Here is a 19,189-nt window from a genome sequence, read left to right as displayed (position 1 = left end):
CTACTGTACAGACTACAACAGAATGTCCAGGTTTTGTCCTCAAATATAAGGCCTACTATACATAACATGTCTAGCAGTGTGATATCTTACTGACTTGTTATCAGGTATGATGTCAGTAAATAATGATGTACTGGACTTATGCACCTCTTACTGCATGACATATGGACAAAGGTTGACAGACTTGGGGGACGGAAGCACAAACACAGGGCCAATATTGACATATTGCTGTGATAAACTGATACATTTCCTGGTGTAACAGGGTTTGTTGTGACATATCTCTTCTGAGGGATATGAAGTCAGTAACTCACATGGATGTCACCATGTACTGACTGCAATCATCAGAGTATACTACTGCATTTCTAAAGATAGAAATGTGTGAGTAGCACATCACATGTAAGACTCCAAACTCTGGCCAGTCTGCAGATAGCCCTACAGGTGAGAGTTTCCTCAACCACATAACACTGTCATGCCAGACTTTAAATCATGTAGAACAGCCATATCAACACAAACCATGTTAAATCATTACTTCAAATGTAGAACAGCAATACTTATATTCTGTCTCCATGTCTGGAACATCCCGCTCTTGTTTGTTGGCCTGTATCCACAGTGTATGTTGTAAGAGATATTTCCAACTACCCTCTGCGATACTGTTTGTCAAACACCCACATGAAGTCCTGCTCACAGTGAAGGAAAAGGGCCAACACTCACATGAAGTGCTTAGTTATAGGTGTGTATTTCAATGCAACTGGCTATAGGAATGATACCACAGCTGTTCCACATGGAATTAGCATGTGGGGGACTGCAATTCGTGCACAGGCCATCAGCTGATCATGAGCATTACTTACAAACCTCAAGCTGCTGCCTATGCAAAACAGAGGTACTTTTTCACATCCAGCAGAGAAGGAGAGAGAGAGAGAGAGAGAGAGAGAGAGAGAGAGAGAGAGAGAGAGAGAGAGAGAGAGAGAGAGAGAAACAAAGTAAGAAAGGAAGGGAGTAAGAGAGTAAGAGCCAAGTGTGTTTGTGCATGATCCGTGGGTGGAGAGTGGTATCTGGGTATTATAACGGTTGCCTATATTGTTTACTAATCCATACTGTCACATAGTAATTGCACATGGCTGTACACATCTATGGCTGAGGATTGTCTACAACCTCTACAGTGTTTGAAAACTGTTGGCTTTGTAATGTGGACAATGGGACATATAGGTCCTGAATATAATGATGTAGCAAAACCCACACTGCAATGGATCTTGGCATTACACAATCACCCCAAAAGGATACTGATGACACACACACACACACACACACACACACACACACACACACACACACACACACACACACACACACACACACACACACACACACACACACACTTACCAGTACTGAGTTTCAAACCCCTACCTGACTATGTATTGTTATTACAGTGTTACACAGTTATTGTATTCACCACGGAACGTACATGCCAGAGAGCTGTCCAAAGGTGTCTTTGAAGGTGAGTGACATTAGCAACAGTGCTAAAGGAGGGGTAAGGGAAGTGTAGTAAGTGTGAATGTCCACAAACACATGTGTCAATGAAGACACACGCACTCTCTCAGGGAAACACACACGTTATCCCAGTTGGCAGGATCAAGATTAGAACTTCTCCCCAATTAGTTTTCTGTTCTACAGTATTATACAGTTATCACAAGCACCACAGAGCTTATATGGCTGATACATGACCAAAGGATTATTTTAAGGTGAATGACATCAGCAGGCATGCTAAAGTAGACACACACACACACACACACACACACACACACACACACACACACACACACACACACACACACACACACACACACTTGCCAGTACTGAGATTCAGATCCCTATTTAGCTATATATTACTACTATAGTGTACCGCATTTATTGCACATGCCATGGAGTTTATATGATGGATGTTGTCCCAAGGTACTTCTAAGATGAGGAACATCACCAGCCCTTATAAATATTGGCATTGGGTGATGTAGTGGGTGAGAGATCCCAAAAATAATTTTACCCTAAACACACATTTACATCTACCAGGGGTGAGATTCAAACCTCTATCTAACAATCTTCACAGATCATTATGTCGTGATAGCTTTCACGGCTGCCAGAACACATATTCATGATAATGCCCTGGGCATCACTCACAACCTGGAAGTTGATGTAGGGGAAGCTCTTGCGGTTTATGTAGACCCTACCCAGCTCAGCAGGTGGTGCTTTGATGTGTATGTGCGTGCAGTCTATAGCACCCACTGCCTCAGGGTATTCTGCTATTTGGTGGAAGAGACACATATTTCTGGTCAACCCACACTGCATGTGCTGACATGGCATCCAGGAACTGGTGGAGTACCCTGGATGCTGATGCCTGTGAGATCCCCATGATATCCCCAGTTGGCCTTTGGAAGGTACCTGTGTCTCATATTCGTAAGCCTACACATACCTTAGTATCCACTGGGATGGGTTTCCCTCTGTTGGTTCTGTGTGTGAGACATGGCCAGCACAGCTCAAAAATCTGCTGTAAGATGTCCCTGTCCACCCTATAGCGCTCCACTATCTCCAGCTCATGAGGCCCTTGGTAGGTTACCCTGGGTCTGTACACTGTACTCCTCTTTCTCCTCACTGTGGGTTGGTTATCAGTATTCTCATCCTCACCACCCTCTGCCACTTCCACATATTGATGCACAAGAGCGACAGCAGCCCCTATCATTTTGTTAGTTTTGTCAGGTAAAATTTCCCTGTCTGTGTACACCAGTGGTGTAGAGTTTGTGGGAAAAACCAGAGTGAAAGGTCTTTGCATAGTTTACAGTAGTGTGCTGGGCTAGGCTGCTGCATGTGTACTTGGCTGATTCTGATACATTTCACCTGCCAGCTTTGCTAGTTCTTCTTGATTGCCTTCCTACTGCTGTTTTCCCTTGTCATTGCCTTCCCATTTAAGCCCTGAGGCACGCCGCATATACCCAGTGCTCAGATGTGAACAGAGCTGCTATTTCCTGTTTTTTTTTTTTGTTTTGTTTAAAATCCGGTGCATGGCACGCACACCCATTTAGGCAATGTAAACACTGCTAGGCAGCCTCAGACACACACCCCACTTCCTTAGCTGTGCTTAGCTAAGGGCAAACATGGGCCACAGAGCTCCAATAAGCTTACAGCATGCATGACACTCCCCCTTATGAAGTCATCTACCTCTTATGCTTATACCATGGTGTTGCTGCACCTATATGGTTGAGTGCAAGCTAACATTAAGGGGAAATCTGTGATTTAGTATCAATCCCCTCATTTACATAAAACTGACTGCTAATGCATGGTTACAAAACTGACACTTAGCCTTTCCCCTTACTAACCACTATTCCATGGTATTGTTGTCTTATGAATGCCATTGACTATTATGGCAGAATGCTGATTTTGGTTTAAAAGCTTATTTTCAACTTTCTTCATTATTTTTGGGCCAATCCGTTTTGCGCATCGCTGCCCTATGCTTAAACAACTGAAATCAGCCAAAAAAATTAAAAATTATTTTTTTATAATTTTGCAACTATTTCCCATGCCAGTGGCCATATATATGGCCATTGGCATGCCTACTGCATTGAATACATGCTGTCTTTGGAGATGTCAAGCCTCCGTTTTGTAATTTGCAGAAATGTATTTGGTTACTAGCCGAATACATTTCTGCAGGTTACACTATTCCTGCACAGACACCTGCCTGTTCCCTGGATTGCTAATTCACCTCATTTTCATGGTTTTCACCTGCAAATGGGGTAATTAGCAAACAGAAGCTGTGTCCATGCAGGAATAGTGTAGGAGCGCTCGTGCACGTCCCGGCAGCTTGTTCCTGGATTGCTAAACGGCCATATTGTGTGCAGCAGCTCTTGCACTATTCCTGCATGCTGTGCAGAGCTTGCTGAATCCCGGGGAATATCTGTTTTGAAATACATGTTACACACTTGTTTACTTTTGTGATACTTTCAGCTGTTGATGTTGAACTAATTACAGTTATGCCTGCTCTTTTTTTCTTTTTCCAGGATTAACCAGTTTGATACATTATATTTTCAGATACTTCTGCAATCTCACAATATAATTCATGGATAGAGTGTTATGAAAGCATCCAGAATTATCATAGGTTCATAGGTTCATAGGTAGGTACTAGGCTACTGGCCCAAGGGCCTAAGTAAGCCTAGCCAACAAGGTTCCCTGGCTTACGCCACCCAAGAAAGTTATTTTCCTGTGCCCCTTATGAGCAGAGCCACAGAAGTGATTCCCGGGGCATATTTCCTATTTCCCATCCACTCATCAAGATTTTTCTGAAGAGTGTTAATCAGGAACTTTGCTTGACATAGATGGGTAGCTTGTTCCAGAGAATGGGAAGTCTCTGGGACAGGAATCTATCCCTCCAGCATGTTCTGTTTATTGTGGTGAAAAGGTTTAGGTCCCTAGAGTGTGTAGCTTGGAGGGATTGGGATTTCTTTAGGTGCAGCATGTCCAACAGCTCTGGGTTTGACATAGCTTTACATGTTAGGCAGAGATCAACTCGGAGTAGGCGATATGCTACAGAGAAAGTTGAAGTTTTTTTGAGACAGTCAGTGTGGGGCATCTGTTTGAGGCCACTAATCCTCTTTGTGAGGTACTTCTATGGCCTTTCCAGTTGCTGCAGATGTCTTGTGAGGTACATTCCAAAACGGGCATTATACTCTATAATATAATCATGAAATCTCTTGCCATTATCACTAATTTGTACTGTAAAATGTGTTCATGTAGCTATCGTGGGCTTGTCTAAAAATGGGCTATGTAATTATTATGTAATTATCATGCAATGTCAAGTGAGTTTGCTACTTCTGCCTCTTGCATTGTTTGCCTCTGAATACTCCTGTCTATTGTGAGCATGGTGTATTCATCTTGACCTTGCAGCCTGGGTCATGGCTGAAAAAGATTTGCAGACCAGTCCACTTTCTTGGTTAAGAAATGCAAGTAAAAGTTCATAACAGGTACATACACATTAACAACTAAGTTTAATACATATATAAGAATATATCTATTGCTTGAACTATCACAAATTCAAACTCAAAAATAATAAAAAAAAAAAAAACAAAGAGGTTAGAAAAAAAAAACATAAGCAAAAATTAATACTTTCTTTAGAGGTGCACAAATCCCTCTGTACCACTCCTCTCCTTTTTGCAATTTATATATACCAACTACTCTAATAATGGGGGTGTGGTGCACTAGTACCATTCCCTAATGATCAATGAAGTAAAAATCATAAAATCTGCTTGAAGCATTGTCACCTTACAGCACAAGGTCCTCTAGTTTGATTCTTGACTTAGGTGCCTTGTGTGTGTGTGTGTGTGTGTGTGTGTGTGTGTGTGTGTGTGTGTGTGTGTGTGTGTGCGTGTGTGCGTGTGTGCGTGTGTGTGTGTTTGTGTAGTTACTACCACATGGTTTAAAGCTGCAAAGAGCACCTCAGCTATGCTGGGCTACAATGTTTCCACACAATTAGACCAGCTACTGCACATGCAAGGGCCAAAGTTGGAGGTGTCTCAATCTATATCTGCAACAAAATCACCTCAAGACTAGTCAAACAGAATAATGCTGTTGAGCTTCTCCATGTCCACATTTCCATAGACAACATCCCATATCATATCCTTGCATGCTATAGGTCAACCTCTATGACCCAAGTAATCCATAATTCATACTTTGACTTACTGGGGGCCCTCACCATTCAACCCAATATCATATTCATGGGTGACTTCAACTACCCCACTATACACTTGGATACCTACAAAACCTCAGACTTACAGGCTCAGAGATTCTTCGACTTTGTAAACACAAATACCTTGGACCAGATAATCCATATGTCCAATAGGGGTGCAAACGTACTCAACCTGGTACTCACAGATGTGGGAGAACACTGTACATCTCCCCTCCCCCCAGAGTACCAACTTGTCTGGTAAGGTCAGACCACAAAGCTGTCTCCTTCAAAATAAAAATCAGCTCTGTAATCCTGGCTAGCCCTATATCATTTCTGAACTATTCTAAGGTAATCTTCCAAGTACTAGTCAATAACCTGTCAACATTTTAAGCCCATCAAACCCTGAAAACACAGCTGCTTGTGCAAATTTGTTTGCAGAAACTCTGTACAATCATGCCAGTAAATGCACAGAGAAAGATTTGCCTACCAGAAATAAGTCAAGAACTAACTAAAAAACAAATATACCTGGTGGAATCCAAACATAACAAGAAAAGAAAGAAGGTCATAGGCAAGATTACAAAGTGTTACATCCAGCATTGTAAACGCACTCTCATCAATCTAAACAAATAATTAAGAGGCCAAATTAAGTCTACTAAATCCAAATTTGGGACAAGTCAACTAATCAAGCAAAGAACAACCATAAGGCTTTGTTTGGTTGTGTCAGAAACCTCAATGACAAGCACACAGCACTATGCTAAACTGATTGTAAATGGAGCCACTTGCACATAGCTGGAAGATATAACACGTCTGCTGGCTGTAACATTCAAGTCCAGTTTTAACCCCCTCGCTACCTCAGTCCTCTCTCCGAGAAAATGCTATCCAAAATAATTCAATGCAAAAAACCTCTAAGGCCGAAAACACTGTATCAATGGGCTCTGATAAGATACCAGGATGCCCCTGCCTGTAGCCTGAAACATGACCTATTGGGGTCAGTGGAGTTACTGTTTTTAAACATGGCTCCAAACAGGCTTTGTGCCATGTAAATGAAAAAATGAAATGGTCATTTCTCTGCACAAGGCTGGGCCATCAAGAAACACTGGGAATAACCGAACCACAAGTCTAACTAGTCTCATATGCAATGCCACTGGAATAATTATAATGGAATGATTAATAAGGACATAGAAAACCTTTAAAAACTAGGTACAACCCAGTTTGTTTTCATCAAGAGCAGATTACACCTACTCATCCTGGTGGAATTCTTTGAGGAGGTCAAACAAGGCAATGAATGAGGGCAAAATGATACATATTGCCTGCTTTGAGCTGGCTAAGGCATTTCATATAATGCCCAACTTGGGCATTGCAAATAAAGTCCCTGATAAAGGCATAAACCCATATGTTACACAGTAGATATCCAGGCGGCTTTCAGATAGGACCCAGGAGGTTAGGATAGGGGAGACAACCTCCGTAAAGAGGCTGGTCACTAGGGGAGTCCCTCAGACCTCTCTGCTGAGTCCTTTCCTTTTTTTGCAGCTAACGTTTGGAAGCCAATGCCAATGTCAAGGGCCTCTGGTAGATGAAGTTTGCAAATTACTACAAACTAGCTGCAATCATAGAATTCCCCCAATACACTAACATAGTACAGGAAAAACTAGCACAGACAAATTACTGTTAACAAATCCACAGCTTAAATCTCAGTGTCAAGAAATCTATAATAGTACCCTTTAGGAACTCAACCACCTAAGGAAATTACCTCATCAGCAGTACAACCCTAAGGGTAGAAACACTAGTCAGAAATTTGTTTACACATGTAGAAGGTTAGCAGCAGGCTTTCAACCAACATGGGTTTAAGGTAGTAAGGAAATCATTCTATGCTATTCAACTTAAATCCAAGGGCATGACATCTATGGCCAAGGAAGTCATTGTTCCACTATAATTGTCTTTCATCACGTCTGTTATTGAGGATCAAGAATACAGGGCACAAACAGCATGTCCTATGCAGATCACCTCCAAGCCCTACCTCTATAGTCTGTTTTCCATAGAATGTTGAGAAGCGAGCTATACCTGGCATGCAAGACATCCTTTACGTAACTGAACAGGCACATGCAACAACTGGAACATCCTCTGAGGTTCCTCACTAAAAGAATACAGGATGTAAACAGCATGCCTCATGCAGATCACCTGTAAGCCCTATCTCTATACTCTGTTTCCTACAGAATGTTGAGAGTCGATCTATGCTTGGCATACAAGGCATCTTTGGAGCCCATGCTGATGTACCTTTTGCTTATCCGTAAAATGAATAATATCAGAATTACTCAATCTTGGAATTTAAACCCGGTATGACCCTGACCTTGAGTAGCATCTTACCCTCACCAAGAATGATGCCACAATATGAAGACAAGATGATCAATTTCAACAATTGGCTTAAGTATTGGTGTCATTCAAAGGGGATCCAATGCCTGTCAGCCTGGGATGACATGCTCAACAAGCCACGATGCTTCGCTAGGGACAGCTTGCACCTGTCACCCCTGGGCTTTCAGATATTGGAAAAGGCTCTTGCTACCCCATAGTGCCTTTTAGGCAAGGCTCAAAAGACAAACCCACCTCCATAGGTATCACAAGGGATAAGAAACTAAGAGTAATGCTACTCAATGCCAGAAGTCTAAACCTCAAGATGCACGCACTCGAAACTCTCCTTAGCATGGAGAAGATCGATATCTTTGCAGTAACAGAAACTGGTTCAAGGCTCCCGAGAGCACCCCAGCACTACCAGGTTATACCTCATACCATGCTTTTCGGCCCCAAAACTTGGACCGAACCACAAAAGAAGGGGGAGTATCAATATTCGTCAAAGATACCTACACCTCCAGGTTGGTGGAACAGCACGAAGCATCAGAGATTATCCATGTGCAACTAACAGTGGGTAAAACTGCCTTCCAGTTTATAGCCTGCTACAGACCACCCTCCTAAACCCAGGAACCCTACTCGGCCTTCCTGAGAACACTGGAAAATATCAAGGTCTCTCCAAACACCATTATATTGGGCGACTTCAACTACCCAAATATAGACTGGGAGCATTGCTCTAGCTCCAACACCCTAGCCCAAAGGTTCCTAGAATTTATAAACTCAAATGCTATGGAACAACTTGTTACCACTCCCACAAGAGGGGAAAACATACTGGACTTGATCAACACCAACATGGGGACTCTATGCTCCAGACCAGAAGTGTATCCCTCACTGGTAAGATCATACCATAAACTAATCTCACTGGATATTCACATCCCGACCCCACCCCGTGCCCAGAAAACCACAGTGAAAAACTTCTCTAAATCAAATTTCACACTCCTCGAAAACTGAGGTGGAATCCTTCAAAGCCCCCGGGCCTGTGGAAAATACAGCCCAGACCGCAGAATCCTTTATAAATGCATTATATGAACACCTTCAGGAATGCATGGATCATGCAATCCCAAATAAAACCAAGACCCAAGCCTCCAAAGGCAGACGTCCTGTCTGGTGGACCCCAGCCATAAACAAACTATACAATAGAAGGAGGAATCTACTACATGATAGAGCAAAATCCCAAAAAGGGAAGGCATCTCTGATCAGTATTAGCAAAAAACTACGGGCACTCATAAAATTGTCTAAGGCCAGCTTCGAGAGAAAATTTGCACAGGAAACTAAGGATAATCACAAGGCTTTCTTTAGTTATGTTAGGACCCTGGGTGGGAATTCCCAGATATGCTCAGAATTAGTCCAAAATGACAAAAAATACACCGAACCCACTAACATTGCCAACATCCTAGCTGACAGGTTCAGCGCAAACTTCTCCCCCTCCTCCCCACCAAAAGGGCGAATATCTATCCCAGCAGAGTGCTGCCCCCCTGACATCTCAGATACTCAGGTAAGAGCCGCCCTCTCCAAAGCAAAAAACACAGCATCAATGGGACCAGATGGTGTCCCGGGATGCGTCCTACATGAACTCCAAGAAGAGCTAAATCCAAACATAAAACTACTGTTCAATCTCAGCCTTACTACAGTATATGTACCCAAAGAGTGGTGTACAGCAACAGTGGTCCCTCTCCACAAAGGTGGTGCCTCAACGGATCCTGGAAACTATCGCCCCATATGTCTGACTAGCTTGGTCTGCAAAGCTATGGAAAGGGTCATCATGGACCTCATAAATAAAGATATTGGGGACCTACAGACACTGGATCCTACCCAGTTCGGGCTTTGTTAAGGGCAGATCCTGCCTCTTAAACCTGATCAATTTCTTTGAAACAGTCACCAAGGCCATTGACGAGGGGAAGGTGGTCCACACAGCCTACCTGGACCTCGCAAAAGCCTTCAATACAATACCCCACTCAGGCTTTATAGATAAGCTCACCAGCTTAAATATAAACCCCTATTTCACTAGATGGATTGGAAACTGGCTCAAGGACAAAACCCACATGGTTAGAATTGCTGGAGCCATGTCAGACTCCAAACCAGTTACAAGTGGCATCCCACAAGGCTCAGTCCTGGGACCTCTCCATTTCGGTATATATTTCTCTGAGGTACAGGCAAACATGGAACGACTGTGGCTGACCAAGTTCTCAGATGACTGCAAACTGGGCACCATAATCGACTCTCCAGCCGACACAAGCATCTTCCAAAAGGGCCTCATAGAAACAGACAACTGGTGCCAGAGCCATGTCCTCAAGCTAAATGCCAAAAAGTGTATAGTCATCCCCTTTGGCAAAAACAAAGTGCCCACAAATTACCACATAGGTGGTAATCCATTAAGTACAGAAGAAGTAATTAGGGACCTGGGGACCCAAGTTGATAGCAATCTCTCATTTGACAACCACGTGGCCAAAGTGGTTAGAAAAACATTTTATATAGCCCAACTAATCATGAAGGGATTCACATCTAGATCAGGGGAGGTCATTGTGCCTCTTTACTCATCCCTCATCAGGTCCATAATTGAGTACAATGCCCCTTTTGGGATGTACCTTACCAGACACCTGCAGCAACTGGAAAGACCCCAAAAGTACCTCACCAAGAGGATCAAAGGGCTCAAACAGATGCCATATGCTGCCAGGTTAAAGAAAATCCAGCTCTACTCAGTGGCATACCGCCTGCTCAGAGGCGATCTGTGCCTGATGTATAAGCCATGTCCAACCCGTAATTAATGGACATGCTGCACCTCAGAAAATCCAAATCCCATCGAGCTACGAGCTCGAGAGACTTGAACCTCAGCACTGAAATAAATAAGACATGCTGGAGGGACAGATTCATAACCCAGAGGCTCCCTTCACTATGGAATAAAATCCCAGTCCAGGTTAGGCAGAGTCTCTCATTGACTCTCTTCAAGAGGAATCTTGATGAGTGGATGGGAGATCATAGGTTTACCCCGGGTATCACTTCTGTGTCACTGTTAGACAGAGGCACAGTATACTAACCTCGAAAAAGGGCATAGCAAAATTAATTTAAAATGGGTGGTGAAAGCCAAACACACTCTGGCTAGGCTTATAAATGCCCTAGGGCAGATAGCCTTGTATGAACCTATGAACCTATGAACCTATGTCTGTAATCTTTCCCTAGTTACATATACCCCTTAAAATAACCTCTAAGGCTCATAAATGTGCAGGATACAACTGGGAAGCTGTGTGTGTGTGTGTGTTTGTGTGTGTATGTGTGTGTGTGTGTGTGTGTGTGTGTGTGTGTGTGTGTGTGTGTGTGTGTGTGTGTGTGTGTGTGTGTGTGTTTGTGTGTGTGTGTGTGTGTGTGTGTGTGTGTGTGTGTGTGTGTGTGTGTGTGTGTGTGTGTGTGTGTGTGTGTTGTGCTTGTGTGTGTGTGTGTGTGTGTGTGTGTGTGTGTGTGTGTGTGTGTGTGTGTGTGTGTGTGTGTGTGTGTGTGTGTGTGTGTGTGTGTGTGTGTGTGTGTGTGTGTGTTTGTGTGATACAGAAGAATGGCCTGAGAATCTAGATTTCTTTCCTACTTTCCTAGTAAACTCTGTGGATGGCAGCAGCTGTTCATAGAGTCATTATAGGAATCTAACATGACTTGTAATACATAGATGGATATACTAAAACACAAACCTTTCTAAAGCAATCTCTTCTAATCATTATAAATCATAACTATGTTATATGATACAACTATAATATGATGGCTCTTTATAATAAAATGGACAAAAATGATCTTCCAAACAAAAACTATAATTTATTTTGGAAACATTCAGTAAGTATGTTTGATCTCGGTGAGCCATACTGAAACTTGTATCCTGAAAGCAGGGATGTTGTGTTTTTCTCTCCATTAATTAATGCTAGATTCATGCACTTTCTAAATTCAAGAATAGCCCTGCCGCAATGCTTGTTCTTTCTATTCATGCAGTAAGATTTCAAGTGTACACTTTGTGGTAACCTTTATGAATCCAGCCTTTAGAATGAACTATAATCTGGAGTTGGTAACTGAACCAAGAGCTTTTTCACACCACTTTCTTACACAGTTTAAAGTTAAAATGAAACAGTTTAATTTTGATTTGAAGAATTAACTCATGCTTTCCAAAAGAACATGAGATAGATGCTACGATAGAACAGATTCTTAAGTTAGACTTCAATAACCATCAGGTGATACTATCTCTTTTGAGTTAAAATGGACAGCTAGGAAAGTAACAACTTGTTCCTTATTAGTATGGTGTCATACAAGAAGGTTGAAAGGGAGGTATTGCCTGTTCCTTAAAAGTTATGCACCGTACCATTATGAGGTTCATAGACTCATACTAGGTTAACTGCCCTTGTGGGCCATTTTAAACCTAGCCGATTACTCCATGTAAGAATCAAACTGTACAACTTGTGTTTGTAAGGTAAACACCATAACAATTGTACCAACCTCCCACTATTTACAGAGGTTAAAAGGGAAAAGTAGCTATTCTGGAAAATAATATAATTTGGCTTGGTCCTTACAAGCTTTTAATCAGTCTCCAGTTAGATCAAATATTTTGGCCAGATATGCTAAATATGCCAGTAATTCCTTTAAACATTTGCTTAGTTTAATAAACTCTTCATTCAATAATATATCCTCAAAAAAGACGTGGTATATTTATTAAATCAAAAAAAAAAAAAAAAAAACAGAGGCTTTTCTCCAAACTTAGAAAAATGTCTGTGAATCAAAGAAATGCTCATATAAATTCATCAAACATTGAAAATATTCTTGACAAATTTTGGATCCCACTCAAATACCAGATAACATTGTCAAAATAGAGGCAGGAAGAGTTAGAAACTATCTTATCACTTAAATCTAATAAGGCACCCAACTCAGATTACTTTGATGCATATTTTTATTAATAATATGAGCTGTATTTATCCCTAATCTTACTATGATTATGAAATATATAAACACAGAACATCGGATACATATACATCAGTCCAAAAGAATTTTTATTCAAAACTCATGCTTACAAACTATATTCATTAAGAATTACTGTACTTATGATTGTTTCATGTACTAATTTATGTTTACGCTTTAATGACTCTGTTATATGCATTATTGTAACTCAGAAGTGTTTATACTGAAAAGGGGTTTCAGTTAAAAAGGGGTTTTCACTGAAAAGGAGTTTTCATGCTCAATCAGACTTTCTCAGTATACAAATGCAAATAACAAATGAATAATAAATACATCTAGCCAGCTTTTCTCGGTTAATTAATTTTAAAATCTCTAGGTTTTAATCTGTCTTTATGAAGGGAGGATAGATAAAGCATAACACAGCAATCCCAGAAATAATTTTATATCATTATTGTAATCTGAAAATACTGATTAAGAGAACTGAATTAGATACCAGTGAAGCTTTTAACCATTCACAGAGAGACTTGAACCTCAGCACTGAAATAAATAGGACATGCTGGAGGGACAGATTCATAACCCAGAGGCTCCCTTCACTCTGGAATAAAATCCCAGTCAGGTCAGGGGGGAGTCTCTCTTGACTCTCTCAAGAGGAAATTTGATGAGTGGATGGGGAGTGGATAGGAGGGGTTAGGGTTCTCTTTGGTGTCACTGTAGACAGTAGCACAGTATACTAACAAAAAAAAAAAAAACAAAATTAATTTAAAAATTAAAATAAAAAAAAAAAAAGAAATCTGGCTAGCTAGGCTTATAAATGCCCTAGGGCAGATAGCCTAGTATGAACCTATGAACCTATATACCCTTGTTGTATGCTGCACTTAGTGAATTTCCATTTCCGGAAAGCTATATTAAAGGCACACAGGTCATTTACTACTTTGACTAAACATGTCTTACAATAAATTTGAACATCTTCACCCCAATCAGAATGTTTAATGGAATTAGATATGGGTACTCCTATTACCTTATTTAGTTATTTTCTCATTTGGAGTCTTTCACAAAATCATATATGACTTGATTTATACTGGGGTAACCTGCAGCAAGATCAAAGTATATATAACTTCATTTGTAGATGACTTACACTAGAGAATTAATGTTCAGAATGCTTTATATTCTTGAAGAATATAGTACATCAGATTATAAATTTAGTGTGGATAAATTTAACTTATATTCCAGTTAAAAAAATTTCATTTGAAGAATTAAAAATCTTGTGATCAAGAGTATGCTGACTTAATTTTCTTTAGTCAAACTAATATTGGTCGAATACTTAGCAAAGTAAAATTAGTTTTCTAAGTCTGGTCTTCATTTATATTTACTCTTTCCACAGAAGCATCTATAATGACAATACATGTCTTTACAATAAGGGCATTCCTGTCAATCAGTCCTAACATACACATATTCAACCATCAAAAAAACAAGGTTCACAATATTTGATCACAGTCACATAGACATTCATCACCCACATGCACACTTCAACATACACATACATCTAGATTTTCAAATCGCTAACTAACCCATGTGAGACTATCCAGGCAGACAGAAATACTCACACACGCGCACACATTCATGTAGCTGTATCTATGATCTTACAGATACAGGCATACACACACACACACACACACACACACATGCACGCACGCACACACGCACACACACACACACACACACACACACACACACACACACACACAATAGCATTCCACTCTTGCATCTTTACTGTACTAAACTGCATACTAAATGCTTCCATAAGAGTGAACAGGCGACTGCCATCTTTTGACAGTTTTCACTTTTTCCTCCAGCAGTAAAGTATTATACTGCCAAATGATTATTTGAATAATTCTGCAACATACATTGTGAGCTTCTGCCATTTCCTGTGGAGACAACATAGCTAATTAGCATTAGCTGTTCCTTCAGATTGCCACATTAACATATAGCTCTACAGGCAAGACTGCCCTCCATGCTAAGGCCTGTGCTAGTGGCAAATCTCAACTGAAGGGTGGTCTAGAAATCAGAAAGGTTTACTTCAAGTGGGGAAACATCTATGTTAAGGCTTTCTATTCATTGTAAACCTTAATGAATCCTAGCCTGGGTTTTCTTTCTTGTTCTTCACTATATAAAACCTTATTAGGGTGGCTACAGTAAAGGTCTTCCCCTTGTACAGGAAGTTTTTGATTTGGCTAGGATATCACAGTAACATAGTTTTCTTTCCTTTTTATATTATATAATAGTTGACTGTAAATGCTACCACGATAAACAATTTTACAACTACTGGACAGTACTTTTAAAAGATATAGGTATGTTTCCAGATATGGAGAATTTCTGGTCAAATACATAAAAATTCTTCTAGACCCAACATTCATTTTCCAACAAGACATGTTACTTCTTATTGTGTACCTGCCCCCCCCCCCCAAAATGAGTTGCTATTGACAAAATGTCTATCCTACCATCCTCCATATTTAAAAGCAATTCAGCATCTCAATTATTTCCTATACTTTGGAAATATAGTTCCAAAAACAGCATTTGGGGATTTATTATCAACTGTTTCAAAAGACAGACAATATTAAATTATTTCTAAAACTGTAAATTGTTCAACGTCTTCTAGACATTTCAAGTCTTGTTTAACAAATGAAAATTTATGCAGAAATTGAGTAATCTAGATAATATTTTTTATACTTTTAGACTAATTAATATCTTTTCTCTGGATAGATTTTAACATGACATTTCTGCTGTAAGGGAGACCTGGTTTAAAGCAGCAGAAAGCACCCCTGCACTACCAGGCTATAACTCATTCTAGACCTTTTAGCCCCAGAACATGGACCTAAGCTCTAAAGGTGGTTATGTCTCCATATTCATAAAGGATATGCACACCTCCAGACTAGAAGTCCAGCATAATACATCTGAGATACTTCAGATACAACTAACATTGGGTAAGATGGCAATTCAGGTCATAGCCTGCTATGGGTCCCCAACCATGTCCCAAGACTCTCACTCCATGTGCCTAAGCACCCTGGAAACTATTAAGGTCCAACCCAATACTCTCATACTAGATGACTTCAACTACCCCTCAATCAACTGGGAAAACAACTTGTGCACCAATACACTGGCTCAATGCTTCCTGGAATTCATCAATTCCAATGCCCTGGACTAGCTTATTCTTATCCCCACTAGAGGAAGCAACATCCTTCACCTGGTTATTACTAACATGGGCAACTGTTGCTCTACACCAATAGTCAATTCCTCCCTTTTTAGATCCGACCACAAACTAATCACCATGGAAATCCACATCTCAGCCACACCACCCACAAAAGTAACCACTATGAAAAACTTCTCCAAAGCTGACTTTGGGCTCCTAAAAACAGAGGTGGCTAACTTCATGGCACACATGTCAATGAAAAATAGATGCATGACTGCCGAATCATACACCAATGCACTGTACGAACACATACATAAATGCATGGAACTAGCCATACCCAACAGAACCAAGACGCTCTCTTCCAAAAAAAGAAGTTAATCTGGTGGTCTCAATAAACTCTACAACAAAAGGAAGAAATTGTTGCAGAAAAAGGTGAAGTCCCAAGACTGGAAAAACTCCCTTATTAGCCTCAACAAAAAGTTGAGATCCCTTATCAAAACCTCGGAAGCCAGCTATGAAGGCAGAATTGTGGCAGACACTAAAAACAACCACAAAGCCCTCTATAGTTATATCAAGAATCTCCATGGCAATACCCAGGTTTGCTCTGAGTTACTGCACAATAGTACCTCCTATACTGAGCTGACAGATATTGCCAACATACTGGCCGACAGATTCAGTGCCAACTTTACCCTCCCCCAAAGGACTAATCACAATACTGGAGGAATGACAGGCACCCAGCATTACTGCAGCACAGGTTAAAGCTGCATTCTACAAGGCCAAGAATACAGCTTCCATGGGACCTGACAATATCCATGAACTACAAAATGAACTGGCACCACATCTGTGTGTTCTGTTCAATCACAGCCTCACCTCAGGCTTTGTCACTACTGAATGGCGCACTGCTATAGTCAACCATCTCCTTAAAGGGGGAGTGACTACAGACCCTGGGAATTATCACCCCATTAGCCTGATGAGTCTGATATGTAAGGCTATGGAGTGCATCATCATGGCCATAATTAACAAGGATATAGGGAATTTCCAAACTCTAGAGCCCACGCAATCTGGTTTTGTGAAAGGTAGAGCATGCCTGCTCAACCTGGTTGACTTCTTTGAGTCAGTCACCAGAGCTGTGGATGAGGGCAAGGCAGCTCATACAGCCTACCTCAATCTGGCCAAGGTCTTTGATACAATTCCCCACTCAGGAATTATTGATAAACTCACCAAACTAGGCATCAACCCCTATATCAATAGGTCATTTGCATATTGTCTCACAGATAGAACCCACAGTGTGAAACTAGCAGACTCCAAGTCAGACTGCTGACCAGTCACAAGTGGAGTCCCACAGCGATTGGTCTTGGATCCTCTCCTGTTTGGCATCTACTTCTTAGAAGTCCGGGCCAACATGGAGGGTCTCTGGTTGACCAAGTTCACAGATGACTGCAAGCTGGGAGCCATTATTAACTCCCCAAGTGATGTGCACATCCTACAGAAAGGACTCACTGAGACCAATGACTGGTGTTGAAACCATGGCCTTAAGCTTAATTCCAAAAAACACATTGTCGTCCCCTTTGGGAAAAAGAGCCCACTGAACACTGAAGGCGTTATAAGATATCTGGGGACACAGGTTGACAGCAACCTCTTCTTTGACCACCACATTGCACTGTGGTCAGAAAGTCCTTCTATGTGACACATCTCATTAACAAGGGTTTTGCATCCAGGAAGAAAGAGGTCATCATCTCTGTGTACTCTTCCCTGATTAGGCCAATAATCGAGTATAATGCCCCATTTGGTATGTACCTCACTAGACACATGCAACAGCTAGAAAGGCCACAAAAGTACCTCAAGAAGAGGATCCTAGGCCTTAAACATGTGTCCTACATGGACAGATTCAAAATTCCAGCTATTCTCTGTCTCATATCATCTACTAAGAGGCAATCTCTGCTTGACTTACAAAGCCATGTCTGACCCAGCTCTGTTAGAAATGCTACATCTAAAGAAATCCCAATCTCTCCATACTACACACCCCAGAGACCTCAACCTCATTACCACAATCAATAGAACATACTGGAGGGACAGGTTTATAACCCAGAGACTGCCCATGATCTGGAATAGACTTCCCATACATGTCAAGCAGAGCACCTCACTGGCTCTCTTCAAGAGAAATCTTTATGAGTTGATGGGAAATAGAAAGTTCACCCTGGGAATCACTTCAGTGGCTCTACATGATAGAGGTGCTGGAAACTAATATTGGGTGGCATGATGCCAGGGCACTTCTATGGGCTAGGCTTGTAAAGGCTCCATGGCCATTAGCCTAGTTCACACCTATGAACTTATGAACCTATGAAAGTAAATAATGTGGGAAGAAATAGCCAGGGAATTGTTATGGCTAGGCTTGTATAGGCCCTAGGGCTGATAGCCTAGTACCAACCTATGAACCTATGAACCTATGATTTGCAATGCTTTATAATACTGTCGCTGTCTGGTCATCATTTAAAGTTGCACCATGCTCTCAAATTTATAATGTAAAAGTTTAAGTTAAGGAATATTTACAGATGATTAACAAAATCTTAAATATACTTCCTTGTTTTTAGTTTGACAGTTAGTGCAGAGAGTTATGATACAGGGTTTATGGCCCTCAGCTCACTTTTGCCTACTGTGTGACCTTGAACAAGTCACTTAACTAGATTTTGATCCTAGCTTGCTCCTGAAAAGAGACAGTGTGTCCAGTCGAGTAATCATCTGAAATGTGGGGACCTGGTAGAGTGAGTTCTGAAATATGGAGACTGAACAGCCAAAAAAACGGACTTAGTCCAAACTGTAAGTGAAAAAAGCATGCAGAAGGTGAAACTCATCCAAAATCAAACTTTAATGCAGATTAAAGCAGGATAAAAGAACTCACTCTCACAACACCAATACTGGTCCTTATGTTAAGCACTTTCGTTTTTGACCAATTAGAAACATCCTCAGAATGCTTAACAGTT

Source organism: Protopterus annectens, chromosome 1.part1, assembly GCF_019279795.1.
Source record: "Protopterus annectens isolate FY-2018-M chromosome 1.part1, PAN1.0, whole genome shotgun sequence".
Lineage (NCBI taxonomy): Eukaryota > Metazoa > Chordata > Ceratodontiformes > Protopteridae > Protopterus > Protopterus annectens.
The sequence above is the reverse complement of the archived record's forward strand: the minus strand, read 5'-3'. Positions refer to the sequence as shown.